Source organism: Triplophysa rosa, linkage group LG9 (genome assembly GCF_024868665.1).
Source record: "Triplophysa rosa linkage group LG9, Trosa_1v2, whole genome shotgun sequence".
Taxonomy (NCBI): Eukaryota; Metazoa; Chordata; class Actinopteri; order Cypriniformes; family Nemacheilidae; genus Triplophysa; species Triplophysa rosa.
In genome coordinates, this window is record NC_079898.1 from 18,133,472 (window position 1) to 18,153,763 (window position 20,292).

Genomic DNA, 20,292 nt, shown 5'->3' on the forward strand with positions numbered 1-20,292 from the left:
CAGCGGATGGCTGGATTGGCAGCGTAATCCACTTGCAGTGTCATTAGGGAGGAAAAGAGAAAAAGGCTATTACGGCTCTTGCTTCATCAGTGTGTCTCTCTTAGGCCATTTATGGAGGTAATGGAAACCTCTCTCATTAAGGTGCCGCTCGCTGTGGCGCTGAGAAACATCTCCACTCTGTAATTGATCTTGTTGGTCTTTAGTGCTGGAAAGTGGCCCTGAAGCGCCGCCCGCTTGCTGCATTCATTTTTCAACTCGGTCAGAGCCGCCCAGCCCGCTCTGTCTCGTCCAGTCACCTTCACTTCTGCAGCCGCTGTCGAGCACCTGTGTGTGGTCTGCGCCTTTGACCGCTGCGTCTCTCTCGGCGTGAAACACAGTAGTGTTAGCATTAAATGTGAAGAATTTGCCACTAGCGCATAGAACTGAATTGCTTGGCATAATAATATGAACACGACTAATAGACCTCGAAATTTACTAAACACAAAATATCTGTTGAAAGTCCATTCTCTTTGAATTGAATTGAAAGTGGTTTTGTGAAAAAAGCTTGTTTCATTAATACATTTAATCATACAGAGCTATGAAATTTTGCATTTGCACTATTTGTTGAGAATGTATTATCCATGTTGCAAATTATCACTTTGGGTTTAAAACAGTGAAACGCTTCCTCTGTTCGGAGTTGTTATAGTAAGTGTCTGCACGGTGAAAGTGTCATACAGAAGTGTTTGTAATCAGTTGTGTTTGTATCCACAATTATTATCTCTGCGTTGTCTCGGAGGACGGTGTGTTTATGTATTAGTGTCTGCAGCTGTTTGGTGTGTGTGTCAAGCTCTTGGGGGCCACAGAGAATTGTGACATGTGTGGTGTAATAATAGACAAGTTTTTGTGATCCGAACAGCCTGCTCTGCTCTGTGACTCACTGTGGCTGGGCCTGAGGTCTGGACTTGCATCATCACCGGGATCTACTGTGCTGTCAAGAGGGCGCGATGGTTTCTGCTCAAGCAAACGGACAGTTTCATTGCCTACATGTTCAGTTTAGTTCAAGAGTGACCTTGGATGTCGTTCAGTACTCAGAAGTGTCAAAGAGTGTGAAATGTGAAAGGGTCGGAGAAAGTTTTATTGCTCTTTCATATTTCAGGAGACTTAATGGAGTCCATGATTATGTTTTTATAGATGCTTTTAAAACAATTGCTTAAAAGAATTAAAAAGCGATACAAATGAAACAGTTGTGTCTGTAGAGTAATGATGGGTTCACACCAAATGCGAACAATCGCGTTCCACGCTCTTTATTACTCGCGGGAAAAGTTTTATTTTGCTGTGAGTGACGCGATCTGACAAATACTTTCAACCTTCGCGGAAGAGATTGACGCGCGTTCGCGGCAATCGGGCTGCCTGATTCCTCCATATTTTACATTTCCACCAAAATTTGCTGTCAGAATTGACACTGATCTTAATTCTAATTTCAGTTAAGCCTTAAAATGTTAAAATTCTTTATTAAGTTGTATGTGCAACAAAATAAGTTACTGAAATTGTTAATATTTTGAAAATAAATGTTATTTGAATTTCAGTTTCATTTTTGAATTTTGCTCAAAATATTGAGATGTGTATCATATCATGAACCCAGCATCGAGATACGTACCGAATCGTGAGCTGAGTGTATCGTTACACCCCTACCGAGAGGTACATTGACGTTTTGATCTTCATTTGTCTCACGCACTCACGTGACACGAATTCGCAGGTTTCAATAATTTCATATTTGATCTAAAAAAACATATTATTCGTTTATTTAAGTTAAGTTAATAAAGACATATTTTTTTACGTTTTTATTTAGTCATAATTTCACATCAAGCTTATAATTATCTTTAAATATTCATAACGCATTAATATTATATCCAGTATATAGTTTTTTTTAATGTTGAAAGAATTAGCAACGTTGAAAAAAAACAGAACACAAAACAAAATGAACAAAACGCAATGTATATTGACAGTCTATGATATATGGTTATCTTGTTTATTTTGTTTTACATGTTCTTGATCAGAAAAACAAGCATATAGGCCTATTTTACTGGTGAAAGGTCCTCAGACGGTTAACAAGCCGACAGCGGAGAAAACGCGCTGCTCTTGTAACTCCCGTTAACAAAACCCAGATCTGACAAGAATATCTGCCTTTATTTTTTATAATGTTGATAATAAATAAAGTACCTGCATGCCGACTGTTAAGATCCTAAAAAATACCCCGCAACAAAAACGGAGCTATTGTAGTGCTTGTTTCCATGTTTATTAAGTGACCGTCATCTGAGGAAGATATTTACTAATCCTGCTGATCACCACTGCATATAAATATTGTTTTCTTTGTCGTTCATGGTCAGTGTCTGACTTCTTTAGCTTTGCATTGCATTTGCATCAATAAATAAGGTACTTATTTCAAATAAGGTAACTAAGGAATTACAGCGCGTTTTAAAACAAACAAAAAAAGCATCCGTGCGAATTTATTTACAGGCTTTAATTTAAAGGCTGAAATATTGAAATGAAAATATTTCATTTTTCTTTCCTATAGAAGGTTTTGTTGGACACACATGCCTGGCCCGAAGTTGACTTCCAGTTTTTGTTTGTTTATCAGTCTGGGTAGTGGCTAGTAATATACTAATTCATTTTATATGTAACTTATATTCATATTTAATAGTATATTAATTGTATTAAATTAAATTTAAACTACTCAGCAGTATTTTCGGCCACATTATGTGTGTTCATATTGTTTCCGCCAAAACCATCTGTAGGCTAGCATGGTAAATAGTGCTGTTTTCTTGTAATTTTGATGGTTGTATGTTTGAAACAAACAAATGTTTTGACTGTTTTGTAGATCATTTCATTTTTCTAGCGAGCCGTTTCTTCCCCTGTGGCGACCATTTAGACCCTCAAATGAATTATATTTACTGTTTGAGGTGATGTTATTGTTCATCTCAGGCGAGCAGTGGTTGGGTTTGAACACACTCGCTCACACCACTGTAATGTGTCTGACCTTTTGTTTCCATTGACGGACGAGGTATTGGCTCAGAGGAAAATGAGATATTTCCAGCCTTCCCTCTGACAGGCGCACAAATGAATGAATCAAACAGCATGATTCCACTCAGACAGATCAGGATTCGCACACGGTGAGCGAGAGATTATCGTGGTTGATGGAGAATACGGGGAGATTCTGCCTCGCAGATTTCTCAGGGAAATTTGTTTTTCTAAAATGACTGTTTTTCCTAGGCCAGGGCCGAAAGATCAAGACCATCACTATAGTATCCATATAACAGCTCAATGCGTTTGATGTCTTTACGGTGTCAGTCGTACGTAATAAGGGTCTGCTGCTATCATCATCAGTCATTCTGCCCTTGATAAGACCTCCGACATTCCCCCCCAGTGTTATTCATAAAGAGGCTCGCGTGAACGAGCACACAGCCCGCCGCTGTTTTTCTTTCTCTGGTCGTGTTTTGGTTTATATCTAGGCCATGTGTATCTGACGCAGGGACTGTTATCCCCAAAACAGGCTCAGATAGTTCAGTGGACTTGTGCGGTCACCCGTTCCAATCCGCTGTAAAGAGGCTTGCGTGTTTTTCGCTGATCGGCTTGCCAAATGTGCAGATTTGCAGGGAATCGACCAAACGATTTCAAGAAAAGCGTTCTTTCTAAGAACTAATATATTTGAGATGGCGTGTGTCATATCTTGATCGGGTTACTAATGCAGGAAAATGAAACGTTAATCAAGACGCTGGGGAAGTGTGCTCAGCATGAAGCAAATTACCTGGATTAGCATAGCAAAATGCCGCATAATGTACCTTTACCGCTATGCGGAGTCTGGGTGAGAGACAGGCCTCTGTTAATTACAGTAGAAATAAACAGAATGTGAATGTGATGGGGCTAAATGGAGCTGAGAGAATAGAGACGCTGACATGGGGTCTGATTTTTATATTCCTATCATGTTTGTTTTGAATTTGCTGAGTGAATCTCTGACATGAGACTCTGTATGCAGATGTCTGATTTGATTGGTTTCTTATTCGTTGCTGTCTTGAGGATAGTGGTCTACAGAGTTGCTTTCTGAGTTAAAATCTTCGCAATACTAAGAGCCCACATGGTGTAACTAATGTTCCTTTAAATTTATTCACAGCTTTGAGCAAACACGAGACTGTGTGTAACATTCATCATGCGGTTTTTATTACTATCAAAGTGTTTGTGGTTATAAATCAGAGCGTTTTACACCCTCAGCAGTGCGTTTACTGTCCCTTCGAAGGACCTTATGAACACAGCATCTAGAAAAACACGAACCCCACACTAGTAACATTTACACGTTTTGAAATCTAAATGTTTCTATTAAAATTAATATTGTGCACTATGGAACAGCGTAGTATTTTCTTCTTCTTTTATCTATTTAGAAGCACTTGTAACAGTTCTGTTTTTGCTATGAATACCATGCTGACCTCTCTTTAACCTTGTCTTCAGGAAACCAAGCTTCTAGACGCTTACAGATTCTGAGGTCAAGCTGAATAAAATGTTTTGCTTGTGTCGATTGCACCTGGCTTTTGACTGTTCCCTTTTTGTGAAATAAAATTGTATTTTTACATTACCTCATTTTATTCCTTGCTGCTGATGTGAAAATGCGGGCTCTGCAAAAGTCTTGCAAAAAATCTATAAAAACTGTAATCAGAAATGGAAAGCCCATGGAAGAGCATGGGGAATGAATAATTAGATTTTAAAATATATTGTTGTTATACTTAAAGATGAGGTAACACACACAGTTTCTGCCAATCTCATTTTAATCTTGAGTACCTATACAGTAGTATTGCATACTTCATATCTTCGAAGAGTATTTAGTTTGATCATATTTATAAAAGACAGATACAGCTGTACGATTATTTCTGGAAAAAGTCGAGCTCCTGGAGGCGTGCAGGGGGGGCAGAACTACAGCACGATCACACAATACATCATCGCATTATCCCTGCATAACTGTTTGTGTTGTTTACATTATGCACGTACATGCCGATTGCCAACAAAACACAAACATATGACTTAGTTTGACTTACTGCGTGCGGTTCATGTCCGGCATCTTTTAGCGCGGGGACCGATCTCTTTCAAACGATCGCCAAATCCAACATTCATCACCGAAATGCAGTGAGAAAACTAAACTTCTGTCAGCCCAGTGAAGCAGCATTGATGGGCGTGCTCGTTCTCATGCTGGCTGGTTGACGCATTGGCGTGCTCTTTCGCTTGCTGGATGACGCGTGGGTGTGCTTTTCCGGGAGAATTGTCCAGTAAGGGACTAAGAACCCTTGAAAGAGATGTGTAGTTGGAAAAATGTTTTTGAGGGTTTATAACAGGAACAGAAAGTTCGCTTTATGTGCATTTGTTCAGCTTTTTCTATTGGTCTTTTCTGCAATTAGTTGGGTTTATTGATCATAGGCATTAGTGATAATTCGCCCCAAAAAGGAAAATTCCATGATTGTTCAACCTCTTGTCATTTTAAACCTGTATGACTTTCTTTCTTCCTTCTGCAAAACACAAAAGAAGGTATTTTGAAGAATTTTGTTAACTGGCCCTCATTCACTTGCATTGGTTTTGTGTACATACAATAGAAGTGAATGGGGGACAGTGCTGTTCGGTTACCAACTTTCTTCAAAATATCTTCTTTTGTATGCTGCGGAAGAAAGTCATAAAGGTTTGAAATGACAAGAGGGTGAGTGAAAGATGGCAGAATTTTACATTTTTGGGTGAACTATCACTTTAACAAAAATCTATTAAAATAGGAATGTCAACTAAAATAATGTTGAATTTTCTTCAGGTGCTTTTTTTTTAAAAAAGACATTCCATATTAATATCTGATTTTAATAGTAACTGACTGTAATAGCTGTGGTATTTTTATTTGTGGTACATTTTGGTGCAAGTGTAGGGAATATGTGGTAAACACATGAGCTCATGCCGCCCCTCAGAGTGACAGTCTCTTCACACAGATGACAGATGTAGGTCATTTAACAAACATGAATGCGAGTTACTGTCAAGGCAAAAAATTATGATCTGTAATGTGAACCAGGCCGCAAACAGGCATACTGAAATAATGTGATTACATCCTTCAGTAATTTATGAAGTATTTATATTCAGAAAATGCTTATCTCCTTGAAGCCATAATCACACAAAAAAAACCTAGAACATATCTGGGATTATTCTGCATACTTGTACACGTTACAGCTTGTTTAAGTTTTGTTAGGTTTAAGTGCCACTGCAGTGACAAAAATAGTTAAAAGGGTTAATCGACAATAACTTTAGAGTCAGCATGTCTAAAGAATTAAGGAGAATCTAAATTCTCCTTATGATTTTACAATAATTCTGCTCGTGAAACAACAGTAGCTTCAGGGCGCTTTTCAACCAGACTTGGCAGCAAATTAATGCATTTACTGATAAGAAATGCAATATTTCTTCTAAGCAAATTTCAAAACAAGAAGCAATTCTCTAAATAGCAAGTAGGATTGTGTCATTGAGCTGAGAGTCTTTAAACCGTTCCAAGAGCCACCTGGTTCTGGTGGGGTGTCTTTCTGACTGGCATGAACATCTGTCCCGTTCAATATCTGTGTTGAAAACCAGGCCAATGCAAAGTGCTACTGCTACATTTGGGGTTTGCTTGTGTGTAGATACTGTATTTGAACCAAAGGGCTCTTTTCCTTGGTGAAAAGTTCTGAGGTGTCCTATGGTGTGACAGCAAAAATAATAAAAACTGTGAATATATTTTTTGTATTAACAATATTTATATTTATAATATAAAATAGCATAAGAGAGATTTATCTTCATTGTTAGTTTTTTATTTTATTTTTACTGTTACATCAGCATTACATCATTGAAGTTGCTGCAAAACTGAAGTGATCTCACTTTAAAAATTAATATGCTGCATGCAATTTCAGAAGTGACCAATCCTTTGCATGGTTGACATTTGTTTTTTAGGCTTCAAATGATGAAATCACTGATTAAAGAGCGATGTGAAACACTTGACCTGTTTGTTAAGAGGGAAACAGTATTCCTCAGCTAATTTCCCACTGATAACTATCTGACAACACATAGTGAGGCATGTTATCGGCAGCTGAGGAAAATGCTTTCTTCATAGTGTGAATTGATTTTGCTGAATGCTCTTGCCACTTTTTTTTAATTTAACCTTTTTTGCCTCTTCTATTTTTGTGTAAATGATCAATTATTGCTTTTGGCAGGGATCTGCCACTCGACTATTGTCTCACATGTAGAACTACTGTAGTGATGCGCTGTTTCACCTTAACAAATGATGTTTGCAGCACCCCCACACACACAGTTCCATCTGCAATTATCAACTGTTTGCACTGCTGGCTTCATTGATTTTTTTGTGTCATGACTTGACATTTGCTACACGTTGAATTTTAGGATGCAGTGCATTACAAAAAATAAGAGAGCGTGTCGTATTCAAGAGTTTGCTGACTTGGCTGCAAAGGCAATTCGTGATTTTAACAGTTTACAGCAGGTCAGTGGAGTTGTGGGTTGCAAAGTAAAGGCATACAACAGTATTGGATGGATGTTTATGCTGTTTCTCAGGTGTATTCTAATGTTTTTATTAAACCCTGTGTAAAGTAGTTGATATTCAATATCAGTTTGCTTTGTCTTAGCTCCGTTCTTCCTTCCTAGATCTGCACGTGAAACTTGATTGCAGACATGCACCAAATTTTCCACTACATTTATTTTCTCATGAATGTTTGCATATTTCAGTGATTGCCTTCAAGTGGATTCAGATATGCAGAAATGGCAATCTTACTCTGCAGGAGTGAAGCGTGTTCTCATTTCACAGCCTCTAATTGCGTTCGTGTAAAACGGTCAATTGTTCCACTTGCACAAAGACTAAAGTAGATGCTTTGCGTTGACAGGTTCCTGACTATGATCGCTCACGAAATGCACTAAATATTTGCTAAGAATCTAGAACGTTAAATAGAGATGGTTGCCGGGGGGTTTGGTAGGATATTTTGGTCCTTAGATATAGCTTGGTCCCTCCTTGCCCGCTTTATCACCCGTCAGGTGAAAATCCTTAGAAAAGTCAACCGGTCACATGATTTGGTATATCATTCCCATCCGTAGCGTCATTCTGAAATGTGATGCTTAGGGTTATGGGTTTAAGATCTTGATTCTTGAGCAATTGTAATATTAATAGATTCCTTATCAGTCATTAAAGTAACTTCAGTTGTGATGTTAAACATAAGATAGTTATGAAGAGGTCCCAAAACTAGAAAAAACTTGAAAACGCATGGTTTGTCTAACAGCTGCTTAGATGCCTCAACAATTTGGCTTTCTTCCGTCTGACAGACTTTTTGCAACTTGACCAGTGCAATAGACACAGTGTTCGCGTGTTCTCTCCATCGCTAGCATTCCCAGCAGCAGAGCCGTGCCCGTCGGCCATCCAATCCAGTTAGCGGCCATCTGATCCCGGTTCGATGAGAGGGCCCCGTCATTATCACTTGTAGATTCATGCCGCACATTACCATATGACCTTCCCATCGCTGTCAGTCAGAAAACCACCACGGTACCTGGCCACGAGGCGACCGTTCATGCCAAGAAACCAAAGATTCTCCACCCCTATCACTTTCACGAGGTTAATGGCCACTTAATTGGCTTACCTGCCAATGTGCGATGAGTTGTGAGCTCGGTAAATTAGATTTGGTGCTGACACGTACCACTCTGCATGTTTATGGCTCTTTCACGAATACGTAAAGTACCGCTCTCTCTTTTTTACCTTCTGTCCTTACTTTGCAGCGAGGTGTGAAGGTAAAACGTATCGTATTAAAGTGCAGTAACTGCTATACAGTATGTAGTGAAAATTTGGATTAGGAGCGACAAAGCCGCTATATGATAACCCTTTGGAAGTACGTAGTTTTGAGATGTAGGAGGATTCCGCTGTCAGACACCCCAGGGTGGTTCGTTCGATGTCGCTGTAGCTGAACAATCCCAGTGCAACACAAACAAAACATGCCGTACCAGACCTGTGCGGGATACATCAGTCGAGCGGGAAATGTCAGATCGTCGGGGGTGTGCGTGTGAAGTGAATTATTCGGTTTGGAGAACATCCCCTGTGTGAGTACTCTAATTTCAAGCTGAAGGTGTAACGTGTATTTTATTTCTTCGCAGGTGCGGTGGACCCTAGTGTAGACGGGAGCTCGCCAAGGGACCTTCCCCACGGACTATATGAAGGGAGGGGAAGGGGGAGGGGGGGCTGCTGACGTGACTCCCAGTTTGCCGAGCATAAGGTTGGCATGCCTTTAAATCATACATCCTTAAATATTTACAGTTGTTTCTTGACACCCAAAGGTAACAATTCTGTCATCATTTATTTACTCTCATGTCAAAACCTGTATGTAATTATTTTTGTGGAAGATATTTTTAGAAACGTCTCAGTGTTTTTGTGTCTATACAGTGGAAGTCAATGGTGCCAGTTTTGTTTGGTTACCAATGTTCTTCGAAATATTGTTTCTTCTGCAGAAAAAAGAAAGTCATATAGGTTGATATGAGGGTGAGAAAATGATGAAAGAATTTTCATTTTGGTGTGAACTGTCCCGTCAAAGTCGTTGTTTGATTTCTTGTTCATTGTTGAATTGGTGGCTTTAAATATAGTAGATGTAGTAAAATTTAGTGTAAGTGATATATCTTTTTTCTTTCTGTGCTGCTAATTTATTGTGTTACACGTTGTACCTTTGTCTGAAAGTGAAATTTAATGTTGTTTTTACCCTTCAAAACAGTGTTTGCTAACCCTTTGTCTTGCGCAAGGCTCAACCCATTATTAAGACCAGACCAGAAATGTTTCTTTTAACTCTGTGTGTTGTAATGCATTAAGTTAAACAAAATGAGAGGATTTTTTTATGGCCCTAAAATATTTAGGTAAAATTGTAATTTCTGGTTTATAGCTTAAAGAGTACATAACATGAGATCATGAAAATTACATATCATGCAGTGTGTAATGTTGCCGTGTTTGAAAGTAAGCAGGCTGCCAAGTTGTAAATCCGGAGGTGAATGAATAACAAAGTTATTGGCTTGGAAAAAAGGGAGTCGACTCTGAATCACGCAAACGAGTCGTCCCTAGTCCGATTCGCGAACCGCCACGGATTTACGTCACTACATATAGTCCCCGCCTATGTTTGCTAGGACTGCCCGTGAAAACTTCACTCTTTTCCCCCAAACATTGTAGCTCATGAGCCTTATTTGCGGTAGACCAATCACAGCAGACTAGACCATCTGACCAATCACATCAGACTAGGCTAGCGGAAAGGCGGGGATTAGACAGATGAATCGCGGAACGAATCATTTGAGAGTCAGTCAAGAAGTAAGGTAAAAGTAACTAGCTATCATTACGAAATAATAGTGTTTTTACACCTTCTTTGTACATAAACTTGTTGTTGGACACTCCATAAACCAAAGTAGGACCTTAAAAATCCCTAGTTATGTACTCTTTAACCAAACCTTTAAAATCGCCTCTAGACTAAATAGTCTAACATTATATTTATATGCTTCATATAGAACCCATAACCTTATTCAGGATTCGTAAGCTTCTGAAGTTGTGTCTGCGGAAATGTGTTTTGTATTTATCAACATTATATCGGCCGTATATTATCCCTGTTTTGTAGATACCTGCATCGACCATTAAAAAACCCATGCAGGTTGACTTCCATATGTGTTGGTTGATTCGCTTAATAGGACTAGGTGTTACAATCCCACTATTTCAGCACAGTTTAATTTCCCAATAGGACATTTCCCACGCTTTATACACGACAGGGGGAGCAGTCAAGAATATGAATAGAGGAAAGGAGGTCCGAGGTTTCACTGGGTTCGTCGGGTAGGCATCCTCTGTGTTTAGGGAGATATATGATTATAGTAATACACAGCATATTTAGCATATTCATAGAAATGTTTCCCTATGAGTGGATGTAAATAAGACTCAGATGGTCTCAAAACGTACAATATAGCATCAAATGGTAACACTGTTTGAAGCAGTTTAGAACAAAGTGCATAACATCTGGATACCGGTTGACCTTTTCATGCTGCCCTCCGTATAGGCAGTAGGTTGTTCCTGTTCTCGTCCTTAAGCACTAGATGTTTACGTATTCCGTATTATTCTGTCCGTTTCATGTGAGCACGATAAGCATAAGGAAACATGCTGGGTTGATTTGGCCAAATTGGAAGGCTGTGAGTAATATACAGTAAAGCAGATCTGGGCTGGATAGACTGAGGAAAGTCTGGTAGTGTTTATGCGGCGAGTAGCTGCATCTGCACCACCCAGTCCCGCAGATGCCTCGTACCCTCAGGGCTCCAGCACCTGCATATTGGAAGAACAGAAAAGAAAGAAAGTAGGGGGAGATCAAATGACATGGTCTTGGGTTTCTCATTTCAAATGTTTCTTTTTTTGACTCGCACCGGGAAAATATTTTCACGACCTTAGAAGGTTGTGCATTGATATGATCGAGCAGCCTTGTCATTGTTTCATAAACATTTGTCTTATTGCGCATTTGGCTTTTTGCCCCACCGGCACTGTTGGAAATTCATGTTGGAAAGCAAATTTCTGTTACATTTCTGTGGGTGTTACACTGTGAATGTGGATGGGGTATGTTAACCTGACTACTTATGACTCTGTATGACCGTGTGCTCGGTGCCAAAGTCATACTTTTTCATGAAAAACTTTTTGTTATTTACTGTTGTCCAGGGGCTTGTAAACCGCTGTGGTTGGATCATAGAGTGAATAAACCAAGATCAAATAAGTATTCGGTTTTTGTGAATGGCCAACTCACTCAAGAGAGATGAAGAACTTAGTACACATTACAGTCAAAAGTTTGAAAACGGTTACGGTTTCTTATTTATATTTAGAATATAAGTAGCAGAGTTGTAATTGTGGGAATTATATAGCAAATAAAGGCATCTGAAATAAATCAAAACTGTTATATTTTAGCATCTTCAAAGTTGCCATCATTTCACTAGAATTAGCGAAATCGTTCTCTCTGCATTTTATCATTCAACTTCTTGAGGGGGAAGCTTTTTGGGCTTCTCATCTATTTAGTGCTTTTATTTTCTGCTTTTTTATTATTGTCCTGCTTTTTTATTATTGTCCTGCTTTTTTATTATTGTCCAAGTCATCCATTAAAAAAAATAATAAAATGTTTGTTTTCTAAAGAAAGAAATTGGTATATTGGCGCAACTATATTTTTGTCTCCAAAAGTAATTTCAAACGTTGAAGCATACAGTTTGAGATTAAAAGATTTTTAAGATATTAGAAACATTTAAGTAAAGCGTTTCAAAACTTTTGGCTGGTACTGTACAGTATACAGAGCGTAACGAATAATTTTATGAATAGTGACTTTTTTGGTCTGATTTTGGACTCAGGTAGTTGACAAATATATCGTACATGTTTGTCCTATGATGTTAAAGGCAAATTTACAAAGCAAACTGTTAATAATATATTTGTATATTATAATAATATATTTTAATTGTTTATATTTCTAATATAAAATAGCATTAGAGATTTATTTAAAAAACACTTTTGCTGTCAACTACCCACACATCAGATGGACCGCTCTAAAGAAACTCTCTTTTGACGTCCCAGTCCTCAGTCATTTCCGTTGAATGGATAGTGTGAGCAAGATATTCTTTTGATTTAAAAAAAGGACACAAGCAAATAGTGACAGAATTAGCATTTTTGGCCAAACTATTCCTTCAGTATAGCCGTATTCTGCATTTTTCCTCAGCGATTAAGAACTGGGGCAGGCGGCGGTACGAAGGGATGGAAGTAAATAAATAAATAAAGGTGCTTAATCTCACTTAGTGCAGTGTGAACGCTGAGCAGTGCTGTGGCCTGACAAACATCTGCCTCACACACACAGCCGAGCGGGATCAGCTAAAGCGATTAGCGCGCTCACGTCAGTCTGCGGAGACGAGTGCCTGTTACAAAAGCCAGAACACCAGCCTTCCCTCCCACACTCCACCTGGAACACTGACACAGCGGAGAGGGGCCCCGTTCCAACAGCAGCACCACAACCGACTCCAGCCCTTTTCTAGTGAGCGTCTGCTATTCAGATTTTTTGTCTTATTTGCCTCACAAAGCAACATCCAGCTCTGAGGACTGAACAATCTGTTGTTGTACCAAAGCAGATGCTTATCACAGCCAGAGTTTTTATCCCAAATTCAACTTCTTAATTAGCCTGTATGTAATGAAATATGCCATTCATTGAGGTCTTTTTGTAATTTTACACTTCATTTGTACTGAGACGGGGCCGCGTTGTGAGATCGGAAAACCTTTTCACTGTTCTCTGTAAAGAGAGACTATCCTGCACATGCGTTTACAGTTAACCTCATTAAAACAAAGTAGAAGCGATACTTCCTGAACGCTTTCAACAGGTCTTCTCTTCTCTGAAAGCTTTCAACAGGTCTCCTCTCCGCTCCGCTCCACTCCGCTCCGCTCATTCTCTTGCAACCTAACTGTTGTACCGTAGGCACCAAATGACACTGGTAGTTATGGCCGTCCATATATTCGCCACAACAGTGATGTTGTTTTTGTGATGCTGCTCGATTTTAAGTGTAAAATTGCTCAAATTGTGAATGATATGCTCTTGTGAAGCTTCTGCTTTGGCAGTATCATGTTTACGTCTTCATTGTCTGCCATACCGCATGACAAAGCTCAACAGTTAGAAGTTACTTTGACGGTGAGGTTTTCTCTGGGCATGTGTACAAGCCACATGCTGCATTTGATAAAGAAAAGGATGTCAGCACTGGCAGGATTAGCTCACGCCACAGGAATTAACGTCAACATCCAAGCTCCTGTAGCACCCAGCGTTTCACTTCCCTTTGATACCTAGTCTACACATTTACAAGAGAAAAACACACCAGAGATGGTTTCTTTTTGTGACCAAAGCTCCGTTTTCTATGTGAATGTTTACTCTATTAATAAAATCAGGCTTTGGCCGGTAATAGACACCTTGCAAATGATTCCCTCAGATTCAGTCAAACCTTTAGAGGCCTTCTTTTGTGACCGCTAGCTTCACTAAACTTAAAGGTCTCCTCAGACGAGCACTTTCAAGAAGTTGGTATGATTTATTAGGGTCTTCATGAAATGTCTGGAACATATTTCGCTTAAAAACACTCAATGGCTGTGTAAACAAACCCTTCTTGCCTCGTCAAAAACAGCTATGCTCACAGCAACCCGTTTTGGTGCATGTTTCTTTAACTGATAATGAGTTACAGCGTACCCCACCCCCTTCTGTCCGGCGTGTCAACACAACACACGTGTAGTGGCAATGGTTTAGCTAAATGATATTTCCTGTATTCCTCTGCGGTTAGTTTCGTCTTAAATGTCTCAAATCATTCGTCCGGAAACCAAAAAATCAGTCACAGCAAACAGCTAATGCGCTTACGTTGTGCGTGTATGCTTACCTAAAATCCACGGAATCCACTGCAGATCTCAGCGGAATTACATGGATTTTAGCGCTTGTCATTGACAAGTTATAACGTTTACACACACAATGTGAGAGCTAGTTTGCTGTGACAGATTTTTCAGCCTAAGCACGAATGATTTGAGACGTTTAAAACGAAACTAACCCCAGTGTTCGCCCCTGTTCATTAGCAAAACAAACAGCTTGCCGCAGCTAAACATATTAATGCACATAATGTATTAACATTCATACAGCTAAACTCCAAGTGTCCATCTGCACTTATATACCGTAAGTTTAACACTGGCTTTGAATGTTCTATTTAGCCCGTGACTGACTTAGCTCCCTTCGTTATCATATGCTAATGTTATCCTCCTATATATACGGTACATTTACGTCAATTCAGACTGTTGATAAATATTACTTACATCGACAGTTTTGTCTCATTCAGTCGGTCTCGATCCACTTTGAAGCTAATCCTGCTTGTACTGTCCTCCAGTTTGAAGTGATTTGCGCAAACAAGCAGGTTTTTACTTATGGTTTCTGATGGATTTCCACTAAAAATAAAATAAATCCACCCCTGTCTCTTCCTAGGTTTGGTCTCTGTGCAGCGACTACATTGCATGTTGTCCACGAACTTTAGCCATGGCTTCACGTACACCGCTGTCGCTTGTGAAAACAACAATGGCGGAGCGCGGTGGGTGGGACTGTGTAGATTAAGGGGTTTTACGATTAAGATTAAGTAACATTTTAATAAAATCCGCTTTGGACGTCACAATCGGAGCGAAATCTGAATGGCTCGATTTCTCACATGCTTGCAGGGAAAGGCACACCAAAACAAACTTACTGGGTTCTTATTTTTCATGTTTTCTTGGTTGCTAGATGCACCGGGGACCCGATTATAGCACTTAAACACAGAAAAAGTGGGGTTTTCATCTGATGTCTCCTTTAAGACCATAAGTACAGTTCATACAAAACATGAACCACCTTCTTGTTAAAATGGCCTATATTTGGACAATTTGTGCGATTCATGGAGATTTGCCATACAATTGCTTTTAGCACTTTTCAGCTCAGATTAAGTTTAACACCCCCTTCTGAATAGAAGGTGTTGAAACAAGCAGAAATATCTTTCTACTCATGCCAGAAGTGCATTCGTGAGAAGCACTGAGTGTGCAATACGGGACAGATGTAGCGATTCATCTAGAATTATGTCTTTTGTGGAAGAGAAATAAAATCTCAGGTGTGCATGTTGTTGTTCTCACATGTGGATGTGAAGAGGACGCTGGATCTGTACTGTTTGTACGCCATTGACAGAGATAATATCCTGAAAAAGGTTAGTTTGATATTTTAGATTTTCAGTTTTTATGTATTTGCTTTTGGTAGAGAAATTATATTTAAGCCATTTGGAACAGTCAAACAAACAGATCATTAAGTCTGAGTTTTGATTCAACTAATTGAATCGAAGGGTTGAACTGATTCACAGAAATGAATCAAATTTAAAATCAATTCTTTAAAAAGACGAATTTTAATGCTGAAAAATGAATGTTTAGCCGGGGATGTCTACTTCCCAGCATGGGTTTTACGGGACTGAATAATGAACAGTAAAATATTGATATTAAGTGATATAAAGATGATAAAAGAAGACTTGATTGTGTTTTGTCCAAACTTTCAACAATGGATAATGTGTGTTTTGCCCCTGACGTGAAGCTATACGATTACAAAAGATGTTTTCTCTTCCTCTGCCAGGACACGAAGGCGTGATAAATGAGCGTAATATAAAGAGCATCAGAAGTGGACGCGTTCATTAATGGCTCTTAATAATTTGAGCAATGCATTTCAAATGCTACTTGCGTACAGAGGCTGATTGTTTCTGAATGATTTAATCTTACCGAGTTCCTCTCCCCCCCATTCGTGTCAGTAAACAGGAAAACAATGTGCTCATTTGAATAATGTCACAAATTGTGTGGTTCCTGGTAGTCCCGGGCTGTGCGGCAGCCCTCGGGGTTCTGACGGCGCAGAAACAAATCACTGCATTGCTTACACAATTACAAACCTGCATACTATTCATCTGCACAGGATATGTGAATTACTTATCTGAATGTGTCTCCAGATATCATCGCTAGCACACAATGATGCACAGATTGAGATGTATGAGATATACGTTCTCGAAGCAAATCGGCGTACACGTAGAAGGAGTCTGGGTGGCGTAATAGAACTGTCACTTTAATATTGAGACCATCAAAGACTTGAGAAGCAAGGGAGTGAGCTCGAACAAACTCTGGAGCAGTGTTGGGTGTAACTAGTTACTAAGTAATTAGTTACTGTAATTAAATTACTTTTCCTTTGAAAAAGTAAAGTAAGGGATTACTCTAATTTTTTATGTTGTTTAATTACAGTTACTTCTCATGTAATTAAACTAAATACTTTGTGTAATATTTGTGTGTGCAATAGTGGAATTGACATCAAAATTCAAAGTCTAACTTTAAAATCCGTGCTTTAATGTATAATTCTCACATTTGTAATACTTTGGTCAGTTAATAATACTACTTTATGTAGTTTTATATTATTTATTTGAATGAATTAAAAGAGCCGATTCATGTCTATCCTTGAATCACTTAACTAATCAAGGTTGATGTAGGATATAGAAAGTAATTAGTAATAAGTAATTAAATACTTTTCGGAGAGAGTAATTTGTACAGTAATCTAATTACACTGTTGAATATGTAATTAGTAGTTAATTACTTTTTCAGAGTAACTTGCCCAACACTGGTCTGGAGTTATCAGAACACACGGTCTCATCCAGCAGCAATGATTATTTGAAATTCTCTCATTTATTTGCTGGTGATTTAAGGCGTACTCTGTGTTGGTGTTGCTCACTGGCTGAACAGTCTGGAGTTGATTTACGGATACAGTCTGTTGGATATAAAATCCGAGTCCATTATGATTCTGCCCAGACCGACATTGAAATGTATATTTATTGCACTTCCAGTTTTTATATGTGATCTGTAGAAGGCGTTGCACACCAGATCGCATGCTCTCACTTGACAAACCTTCATTTTAGTTGTATCTGACATCCCTAAACATTACACTCACTGTAGGCATATGACTTCTTCAGTCATATATTTACATAATCTCCCTCCAACTATGGGATATATATATGTGCTCCATAAGGAAAGACAGATTTGTGGTTCATCGCAGACACGTCTGGTCGGGTCCTTTTGCAACCTTTGGTATTGAGAAGCACCTGCATATGTGAATTGTCATTCAGCTCCCCTGCTGCCCCCAAAACTGCCATAACAAAGCAATTAAGAGAAATTATGGGGATTTTTTAGTATCAGTACTAAGGATGTCTCTGAATGACTGAGTGGAAGAAGCAATGTGGCGAGCATTTAAAAGAAGCAAGGCTTTCAAGATCTGAGTGAAAGTGATTTTGTGTAGAGTTTAAAAGACTCCCAGGTTAAAAGGTATAGTGGGACACAAAAGAAAAGTGTCATTTATTTCCCCTGATGTTTATCAAAAGCTCCGTATAATGGTTTCTTCTGTGAGAAAAGATAAGATAATGTTTTGAAAAATTGTGTCCATACAATGGATGTCAATTCGACCAGTGTTGTTTGGTTACCAACGTTCTTCAAAATATCTTTTGTGTTCTGAAGAAGAAATAAAATGAATAATTTGTCATCATTTCAAACCTGTATGGCTTTTTTTCTCTGGCAGAACACAAAAGAAGATATTTTGAAGAAAGTTGATAACAGAAAATCATTGGTCCCCATTGACTTGCATTGGTTTTGTGTCCATACAATAGAAGTGAATGAGGACCAGCATTTTTGGTGACCAACATTCTTCAAAATATGTGTTTTGCACAAGAAAGAAAATCATTCAGGTTTTAAATGACGAGGGTGAGTAAATGATGACAGATGAACTATCTCTTTAATGTCAACGTAATGGAGTCATAGCTGTTTATCTTCTATGACCGATTAGCGTTTTACATATTCAATATCAAGTATTAATACTTTGCATTATGACACGCCCAACTATGAAGGTTAAATGTCACCCTGAGCTATCTGATTGCGTCCTTGTATGTTTCACACACTCTCACATACACCCAAGCGCACTTTCCACTGTTTTGACAGGCAAATAGCTGCGCGCCAGCGTGGGCTGCAGTGGATCATGGTAATGTCCAGACCCAAATACCAGCGAGTGAGTTATTCCCTGCACCGTGACCTGATTAATTGAGAACGTCTGAGGTCATCTCTGGGTTGTGTTCAAGCTCCAGCCGATGCCCCAACCTCATCCATCTCAAAAGCTCACGTCTAAAGGTTGGCCTCCAAATGCTGACCCCTCGCCCCGACCACAGACAAAAAAGTCTGCATGCTTAAGTTGATTGAATGAAAGGGAGCGAGCAGGCATCAGGAGAGAAAGATAAAGAGGGAGAGAGGCCGAGAGCGACAAACGAGGCAACATTTAGACAGCTGCACGTGCGGCGTCACATATCCGTGTCTGTCAAAGGAAGATATTTCTGTCTCCTTAGTATGGCCCTCAGGCTTCCGAGCGGGCCATCTCGATGTCATCACCGCCACCCCGCTGTCATTGGCTAAAAAGGCCTGCCTGAAGTACAGCGTGTGCTGAAGTCAAGGGCTTGGCTCGCTCAGGCCTAATTAGAGCGCTTTAGATAGGCAACTTGACTCATCGAAAATTACTAAAAGCAATGCACTTAATAGGGAGGATTGACAGAAAGGTCAGGATAGCACCACATCCAATAGCAACCATCAAATTCAAGAGATACGGTGTTTGATGCTACCGGGTGTTTTACATAATGATATGAAGTGACGTGTTGTGTTTGCACCAGTGACTCTGTTGTATAGATGTTTGGGGTTGGGGGATTAAAAGATAATTAATGTTAAAGGTGTCATGAACTGGACTTGTTTATTGTTTTATACGCTTGTATGAGGTCTACTTATGACGTTCGCGTGGTTTTTACATTCAAAAACATCAAAATCAATAAGTAATAGGCTATTTCTACCCAAGTTTAGAGGCCGACCCGACAAACGCTCAGTTTGAATGGATGTGCTGCATTGAAGACGTGCAAGTAAACGCCCACTGCTATGATTGGATAGCAGTTTGCGTAGTAAACTTAGTTGGAGCCTTCTGTGAATTTGGTTAGAGACGTAATGTTAGGTTACACATTCACCCTATTCGCACGGGATTAGTATTATCTGGGGACCTCGTGTGATTTATAAATGACCTCCCCACATCTGTATTTCACGTGGCGCATCCGCACTGGATAAGTGAAGCCTGTGATTTTTCTCAAATTTACTGACTTATTTCCCGGATGTGATGGCAAGGCTTTGCGTATAGTTTGTATAGCCTATAGTTGCATGGTGTTTAATGATATCCGTACCTGTCAGCATTTGAGACCCGTGATCGCGAACCGGACAGAAGATCACTGCGATCGCGGGTCTCAAATGTTACGAGAGTTTCCATTCTAAATAAACAAACGGGAGACTCCCGGTAACTTATGGATATGACCCAGCACCCGAAATAATACCAAAACACTTCAGAACAGCCTGCATTATTCACAAACAGTGGCTAAAACCTTGAAAAAGGATATATGAGCCCGCCAAATCACAGAGATGGCGATTCGCACGGGACTAATATTATCACAGGACCTCAGTGTTCGTCGAAATACGGTAGGTAATTTGTGGGGGAATTTTTACTTTACAAATTACAGACATGGCCGATTCGCACGGGATTAAGATGTTTTAAGCCATACAATGTTTTACCCACGTAAGCTGGAACGTCTTTAAAAATGAACTTCAACCGCGCATTACTAATGTCGGAATCCGAAGGAAGGTTGTGC

General features: G+C 39.4%; 1 protein-coding gene across 4 annotated transcripts in view; it reads left to right on the top strand.

Annotated features, from left to right (window-relative positions):
* Positions 1–20,292, top strand: part of zmiz1a (zinc finger, MIZ-type containing 1a) — a 132,070-nt gene that overhangs the window by 23,559 nt on the left and 88,219 nt on the right. For all 4 annotated transcript variants that reach the window (XM_057341623.1, XM_057341624.1, XM_057341625.1 and 1 more), the window contains exon 2: positions 9,160–9,278. The gene's annotated coding sequence lies outside the window, so the exon portion shown is untranslated. The remainder of the gene's footprint in view (positions 1–9,159; positions 9,279–20,292) is intronic.